The sequence below is a fragment of the Balaenoptera borealis genome, assembly GCF_965194805.1.
Source record: "Balaenoptera borealis genome assembly, chromosome: 2".
NCBI classification, from domain to species: Eukaryota; Metazoa; Chordata; class Mammalia; order Artiodactyla; family Balaenopteridae; genus Balaenoptera; species Balaenoptera borealis.
This window is the reverse complement of record NC_138867.1, coordinates 156840029-156848737: the sequence shown is the minus strand read 5'-3', so window position 1 is coordinate 156848737 and position 8709 is coordinate 156840029.

Sequence of the window (8709 nt, the reverse complement as noted above, 5' to 3'; positions counted from 1 at the left end):
CATGGGGAACTCTGCTCAATATTATGTAACAACCGGGCTTCCCTGGTGGCGCAGTGGTTGAGAGTCTGCCTGCCAATGCAGGGGACACGGGTTCGAGCCCTGGTCTGGGAGGATCCCACATGCCGCGGAGCAACTAGGCCCGTGAGCCACAACTACTGAGCCTGCGCGTCTAGAGCCTGTGCTCTGCAACAACAGAGGCCACGATAGTGAGAGGCCCGCGCATCGCGATGAAGGGTGGCCCCCGCTTGCCACAACTAGAGAAAGCCCTCGCACAGAAACGAAGACCCACACAGCCAAAAATAAATAAATAAATAAATTTAAAAAAAATAAAAAATATTATGTAACAACCTAAATGGGAAAAGAATTTGAAAAAGAATAGATACATGTATATGCATAACTGAATCACCTTGCTGTACACCTAAAACTAACACAACACTGTTAATCAACTATACTCCAATATATAATAAAAAGTTAAAAAAAAAAGAATGAAAAAAAGTGAAGATAGCTTAAGGGACAACATCAAGCAGACTAGCATTTGCATTATAAGGATCTCAGAAGGAGAAGAGAGAGAGAAAGGAGTAGAAAACTTATTTGAAGAAATAATGGCCAAGAACTTTTCTAACCTGGGGAAGGAAACAGACATCCAGTTCCAGGAAGCCCAGAGAGTTCCAAAGACGACGAACCCAAAGAGACCCACACCAAGACACATAATTAGCGTCAAAAGTTAAAGACAAGGAAAGAATCTTAAAAGCAGCAAGAGAAAAACAACTTGTTACATACAAGAGAACCCCCATAAGCCTGTGAGCAGATTTTTCAGCAGAAACCTTGTAGGCCTGAAAGAAGTGGCATGGGACATTCAAAGGGCCAAAAGAAAAGAAAAGCCAACCAAGAATACTCTACTTGGCAAAGATTTCATTAGAATTGAAGAAGAGATAAAGAGTTTTCCAAATATGCAAAAGCTAAAGGAGTTCATCACCACTAAACTGGCCTTACAAGAAATATTAAAGGGACTTCTTTAAGCTGAAATGAAAGGGTATAATTAGTAACAAGAAAACATATGAAAGTATAAACCTCACTGGCAAAGGTAAATATAGAGTAAAATTCAGAATAATCTAATCTTGTGAAGGTGGTGGGTTAATCACTTATAAAGCTAGTATAAAGGTTAAAAGACAAAAGTAGTAAAAATAACTATAACTATGATAAATTGTTAAGGGATACACAAGATAAAAAGGTGTAAACTGTGACATCAAAAACATGAAAAATGGTGGGGGAGAGTAAAACTGCAGAGCTTTAGAATGCATTCAAACTTAAGTTGCTATCAACTTGAAATAGACTGTCATAAATATAATTAGTTATTCTGTGTAAGACTCACGATAACCAGAAAGCAAAAACCTATAGTAGATACACAAAAGATAAAGGAATTTAAGCATACCACTACAGAAAACCATCAAATCACAAAAGAAGAGAGCAAGAGAAGAAGAAAAACACAGAAGAATTACAAAAAAGACAGAAAGCAATTAACAAAATGGCAATAAGTACATGTCTGTCAATAATTAGTTTAAATGGAAATGGACCAAATTCTCCAACTAAAAGTCACAGAATGGCTGAATGGATAAAAAAGCAATACCCATCTATATGCAGCCTACAAGAGACTCACTTCAGATGTAAGGACACACACAAACTGAAAGTCAAGGGGTGGAAAAAGATATTCCACGTAAATGGAAACCAAAAGAAAGCGGAGGGTAGCTATACTTATATCTGACAAGATAGACTTTTAAGACAAAGACTATTAAGAGACAAAGAAGGATAAAGGGGTCAATCCAAAAAGAGGATATAACATTTGTAAATATTTATGCACCCAACAATGGAGTACCTAAAAATATAAAGCAAATATTAACAGACCTAAAAGGAGAAATGTAAAGCAATACGATAAGAGTAGGGGACTTTAATACTCCACTTGCATCATTGGATAGATCATCAATATCATATACCATATTAACAAGCTGAATAATAAAAACCATATGATCATCTCAATAGATGCAGAAAGAGCTTTTGACAAAATTCAACACCCATTTATGATAAAAACTCTCCAGAAAGTGGGCATAGAGGGAACCTACCTCAACATAATAAAGGCCATATATGACAAACCCACAACAAACATTATTCTCAATGGTGAAAAACTGAAAGCATTTTCCTCTAAAACCAGGAACAAGGGACTTCCCTGGTGGTCCAGTGGTAAAGAATCCACCTCATGATGCAGGGGACACGGGTTCAATCCCTGGTCAGGGAACTAAGATCCCACATGCCGTGGGGCAACTAAGCCTGCGCGCCACAACTACTGAGCTCGTGCGCCTCAACTAGAGAGCCTGTGTGCCGCAAACTACAGAACCCATGCGTTCTGCAGCCCGCGTGCCACAACTACAGAGCCCATGTGCACTGGAGCCCACACACCACACTAGAGAAGAGAAAACCTGCATGCCACACTAGAGAGAAGCCCGCGTGCCTCAATGAAGATCCCGCGTGCTGCAACTAAGACCTGACACAGCCAAAAATAAAAATAAAATAAATAAAAAATAAATCTTAAAAAAAAATAAAATCAGGAACAAGACAAGGGTGCCCACTTTCACCACTATTATTCAACACAGTTTTGGAAGTCCTAGCCACGGCAATCAGAGAAGAAAAAGAAATAAAAGGAACCCAAATTGGCAAAGAAGAAGTAAAACTGTCACTGCAGATGACATGACACTATACATAGAAAATCCTAAAGATGCCACCAGAAAACTACTAGAGCTAATCAATGAATTTAATAAAGTCACAGGATACAAAAATTAATACACAGAAATTTCTTGAATTCTTATACACTAACAACGAAAGATCAGAAAGAGAAATTAAGGAAACAATCCCATTTACCACTGCAACAAAAAGAATAAAATACCTCAGAATAAACCTACTTAAGGAGGCAAAAGATCTGTACGCAGAAAACTATAAGATACTGATGAAAGAAATCAAAGATGACACAAACAGACAGAGAGATATACCATGTTCCTGGATTGGAAGAATCAATATTGTGAAAATGACTGTACTACCCAAAGCAATCTACAGATTCAATGCAATCCCTATCAAATTACCAATGGCATTTTCCACAGAACTAAAAAAATTTTTTTACAATTTTGTGTATGGAAACACAAAAGATCTCGAATAGCAAAAGCAATCTTGAGAAAAAATAAAAATGGAGCTGGAGGAATCAGGCTCCCTGACTTCAGACTACACTACAAAGCTACAGTAATCAAGACAGTATGGTACTGGCACAAAAACAGAAATATAGATCAACGGAACAGAATAGAAAGCCCAGAGATAAACTCACACACCTATGGTCACCTAATCTATGACAAAGGAGGCCAGAGTATACAATGGAGCAAAAACAGCCTTTTCAATAAGCGGTACTGGGAAAACTGGACAGCTACATGTAAAAGAATGAAATTAGGACACTCCCTAACACCATACACAAAAATAAACTCAAAATCGATTAAAGACCTAAATGTAAGGCCAGACACTATAAAACTCTTAGAGGAAAACACAGGCAGAACACTCTTTGACATAAACCACAGCAAGATCTTTTTTGACCCACCTCCTAGAGTAATGAGAATAAAAACAAAAATAAACAAATGAGACCTAATTAAACTTAAAAGCTTTTGCACAGCAAAGGAAACCATAAACAAGACAAAAAGACAACCCTCAGAATAGAAGAAAATATCTGCAAATGAAGCAACTGACAAAGGATTAATCTCCAAAATATACAAGCAGCTTATGCAGCTCAATATCAAAAAAACAAACAACCCAATCAAAAAATGGGTGGAAGACCTACATAGACGTTTCTCCAAAGAAGACATACAGATGGCCAAAAAACACATGAAAAGATGCTCAACATCACTAATTATTAGAGAAATGCAAATCAAAACTACAATGAAGTATCACCTCACACTGGTCAGAATGGCCATCATCAAAAAATCTACGAACAACAGATGCTGGAGAGGGTGTGGAGAAAAGGGAACCCTCATACATTGTTGGTGGGAATGTAAATTGATACAGCCACTATGGAGAACAGTATGGACGCTCCTTAAAACACTAAAAATAGAACTACCATATGATCCAGCAATCCCATTACTGGGCATATACCCAGAGAAAACCATAACTCAAAAAGACACTTGTACCCCAATGTTCGTTGCAGCACTATTTACAATAGCCAGGTCATGGAAGCAACCTAAATGTCCATCAACAGAGGAATGGATAAAGAAGATGTGGTACATATATACAATGGAGTATTACTCAGCCATAAAAGGGAACAAAACTGCATCATTTGTAGAGACATGGATGGACCTAGAGACCATCATACACAGTGAAGTAAGTCAGAAAGAGAAAGACAAATATCGTATATTAACGCATATATGTAGAATTTGAAAAAACCGGTATAGACAATCTTATTTACAAAGCAGAAATAGAGACACAGATATAGAAAACAAATGTATGAATACCAAGAAGGGGGTGGGATGAATTGTGAGATTGGGATTGACATATATACACTACTGATAGTATGTATAAAATAGATAACTAATGAGAACTTACTGTATAGCTCAGGGAACTCTACTCAGTGCTCTGTGGAGACCTAAATGGGAAGGAAATCCAAAAAAGAGGGGATATAGGTATACATATAGTTGATTCACTATGCTGTACAGCAGAAACTAACACAATATTATAAAGCAACTATACTTCAATAAAAATTAATAATAAAACAAACTCTTACTTCCATCACTGGATAGATCATCCAGACAGAAAATCAATACGGAAACAGTAGATTTGAACACTATCAAATGGACCTGACAGATATACACAGAACATTCTATCTGACAACAGCAGAATACAAATACAAATACAACAGCAGAATACACAGAACATTTTCTAGGACAGACCATATGTTAGGCCAAAAAACAAGTCTTATCATATTCAAGAAGTCTGAAATCATACCAAGTATCTTCTCTGACCACAATGGCATGAAAGTAGAAAATAACAAGTGAAAAACTGGAAAATTCATGAATACATGGAAATTAACACTTTACTGAACAAGCAATGGATCAAAGAAGAAATTAAAGAGGAAATTAAAAAGTATCTTGAGACAAACAAAAATGGAAACACAACATACCAAACCTTACGGGATGCAGCAGAAGCAGTTCTAAGAGGGAAGTTCTTAGAAACAATAAATGCCTACATTAAGAAGCAAGAAAGATCCCAAAAAAACAACCTAACTCTATGTGTTAAGGAACTAGAAAAAGAACAAACTGAGCCCAAAGTTAGCAGAAGAAAGGAAATAAAGACTAGAGCAGAAATAAATGAAACAGAGACTAAAAAGACAATAGAAAATGAAACTAAGAGCTGTTTTTTTAGAAAACATAAACAAAGTTGACAAACCTTTAGACTCACCAAGAAGAGAGAACTCAAATAAATAAAATCAGAAATAAAAGAGGAGACATTATAACTGACACCACAGAAATACAAAGGATCATTAGAGACTACTATGAACAATTATACAGCAAAAAATTGTACAACCTAGAAGAAATGGATAAATTCCTAGAAACATGCAACCTAACAAGAATGAATCATGAAGAAACACAAAATCTCAACAGAGATGGAATCAGTAATCAAAAACCTCCCAAGAACCAAGTCCACAACCAGATAACTTCACTTGTGAGTTCTACCAAACATTCAAAGAAGAATTAATGCCAATCCTTCTCAAACTCTTACAAAAAATCAAAGAAGAGGGAACACTCCCAAACTTTGGCCAGCATCACCTTGGCCAAAACCAGAAAAGGACACTATCAGAGAAGGAAACTACAAACCAATATCCCTGATGAATATAGATGCAAAAATTCTCAATAAAACACTAGCAAACCGAATTCAGCAGCGCATTAAAAGGGTCATTCATCATAATCAAATGAGATTTATATTTGGGATGTAAGGATGCTTCAACACATACAAATCAATTCAAGTGATACATCACATTAATAGAATTGAAGAAAAATCATATTAACATCTCTATAGACACAGAAAAAGCATTTGACAAAATTTAATACCTGTTCATGATAAACCCTCTTAACAAATTACATACGGGAAGAATGTACCTAAACATAATAAAGGCTATATATGATAAGCCTACAGCTAATACACTCAATGGTGAAAGTTTCTCCTCTAAGATCAGGAACAAGACAAGGGTACCTAATCTCACCACTCCTATTCAACAGAGCACTGGAAGTCCCTGACAGAGCAAGCTGGTAAGAAAAATAAATAAAAGGTATCAGAAACGGAAAGGAAGAAGTGAAATTATCTCTCTGCAGATGACATTTTATATATAGAAAATCCTAAAGACTCCACCAAAAAACTGTTAAATCCAATCAATGAATTCAGTAAAGATGCAGGATACAAAATTCATGTGCCAAAAGTAGTAGTGTTTTTATACAGTAAAAAGGAGTTATCTGAAAAATAAAACAATCCCATTTACAGAGGCATCAAAAACAATAAAATAGTTAGGAATAAACTTAACCAAGGAGATGAAAGGGCTCTAATCTGAAAACTACAAGACACTGATGTAAGAAGTTGAAGAAGACACAAATAAATGGAAAGATATCCTGTGTTCACTGAGTGGAAGATTAATATTGTTAAAATGTTCATACTACCAAAAGTCATCTATAGATTCAACGCAATCCCTATCAAGATTCCAATGGCATTTTTTACAGAAGTCGAAAAAAAAATTTGTAAGGAACCACAAAAGACCCCAAATAGCCAAGCAGTCCTGAGAAAGAAGAACAAAATGAAAGGCATCACACTGTCTGATTTCAAACTATAGTATAAAGCTATAGTAATCAAAACAGTATGATACTGGCATAAAAACAGACACATAGATCAATGGAACAGAATTGAGAAATTAGATATAAACCCAACCATACACAGTCAACTAATATTTGATAAAGGAGCCAAGAATAGTCAATGGAGGAAAGAGAGTCTTTTTAATTAATGGTGCTGGGAAAATTCACATGTAAAAGAATGAATCTAGATCCCTGTGTTATACTACTCACAACAATTAACTTAAAATGGATTAAAGACTTAACGTATGACCTGAAGCCACAAAACTCTTAGAAGAGAACATAGGGAAAAAGCTCCTTGACATGGGTCTTGGCAATGATTTTTTTGGATATGACACCTAAAGCATAATCAACAAAATAAAAACCAAACAAGTGGGACTTCATCAAACTAAAAAAGCTTCTGCGTGGCAAAAGAAACAATCAACAAAATGAAAAGATAACGTATAGAATGGGAAAAAATATTTGTAAACCATATATCTGATAAGGGATAAATATCCAAAATAAAGAACTCATATAACTCGATAGCAAAAAAAACAATCCAATTAAAAAATGGGTGAGGGAATTCCCTGGAGGTCCAGTGGTTAGGACTCTGCACTTTCATTGCCGAGGGCCCAGGTTCAATCCCTGATCGGGGAACTAAGATCCCGCAAGCTGCATGGCATGTCCAAAAAAAAAAAAAAAATTAAATACGGGCAAAAAACAACAATGAGATATCACCTGTTAGAATTGTTATCATCAAAAAGATAAGAGATAAATGCTGGTGAGGATGTAAAGAAGTGGGAACCCTTGTGTATTGCTGGCAAGACTGTAAACTGGTATAGCCACTATGGAAAACAGTATGGAGGATCCACCCCCCCCCCCCCAAATAAAAACTGAACTACCAATGATCCAGCAATTCCACTTCTGGGAATATATCCAAAGGAAATGAAAACACTAACTCAAAAAGACATCTGCACCCCAATGTTCATAGCAGCATTATTTAAAATAGCCAAGACATGGAGAAACCTTAATGTCAATTAATGAATGAATGGATAAAGAAGTTTTGATACATGCGCGCGCGCACACACACACACACACACTGAAATATTATTCAGCCATAAAAAATGAGAAAATCCTTCCATTTGTGACAACATGGATGGACCTTGAAGGCATTAGGCTGATATAAGTCAGACAGAGAAAGACAAATATCATATAATCATGTGGAATCTAAAAAATTACAAAGAACTGAACACAAGATACAGAGAACAGATTGGCAGTTACCAGAGGCAGGGGTTGAAGGATAGGCAAAATGGGGTGAAGATGGGCAAGAGGTACAAACTTCCAGTTCTAAAATAAATCATGAGATGTAACGTACAGCATGGTGACTATAATTGTATTGTGTATCTGAAAGTTGCTAAGAGAGTAGATCTTAAAAGTTCTCATCACAAGAAAAAAAATTGTAATTATGTGTGGTTTAACTAGTCTTATTGTGGTGATCATTCTGCGATAAATACAAATATTGAATTATGTTGTAAACCTGAAACTAATATATTTTATATGTTATCATACCTCAGTTAAAAAAAAAATGTGTCTAAGTCCTAACCCCTGGGTACTTGCAAATGTGAACTTATTTGGAAAAGGGTCTTTACAGATACAATTAAGGATCTTGAGATGAGATCACTGTGGATTAACCAGGTGGGACCTAAATCCAATGACAAGTGTCCTTATAAGAAGAGCAGAAACACAGAAGGCCATGTAAAGAGGGAGGCAGAGATTGGAGTTATGAAACTACAAGCCAAACAATGCCTGGAACAACCAG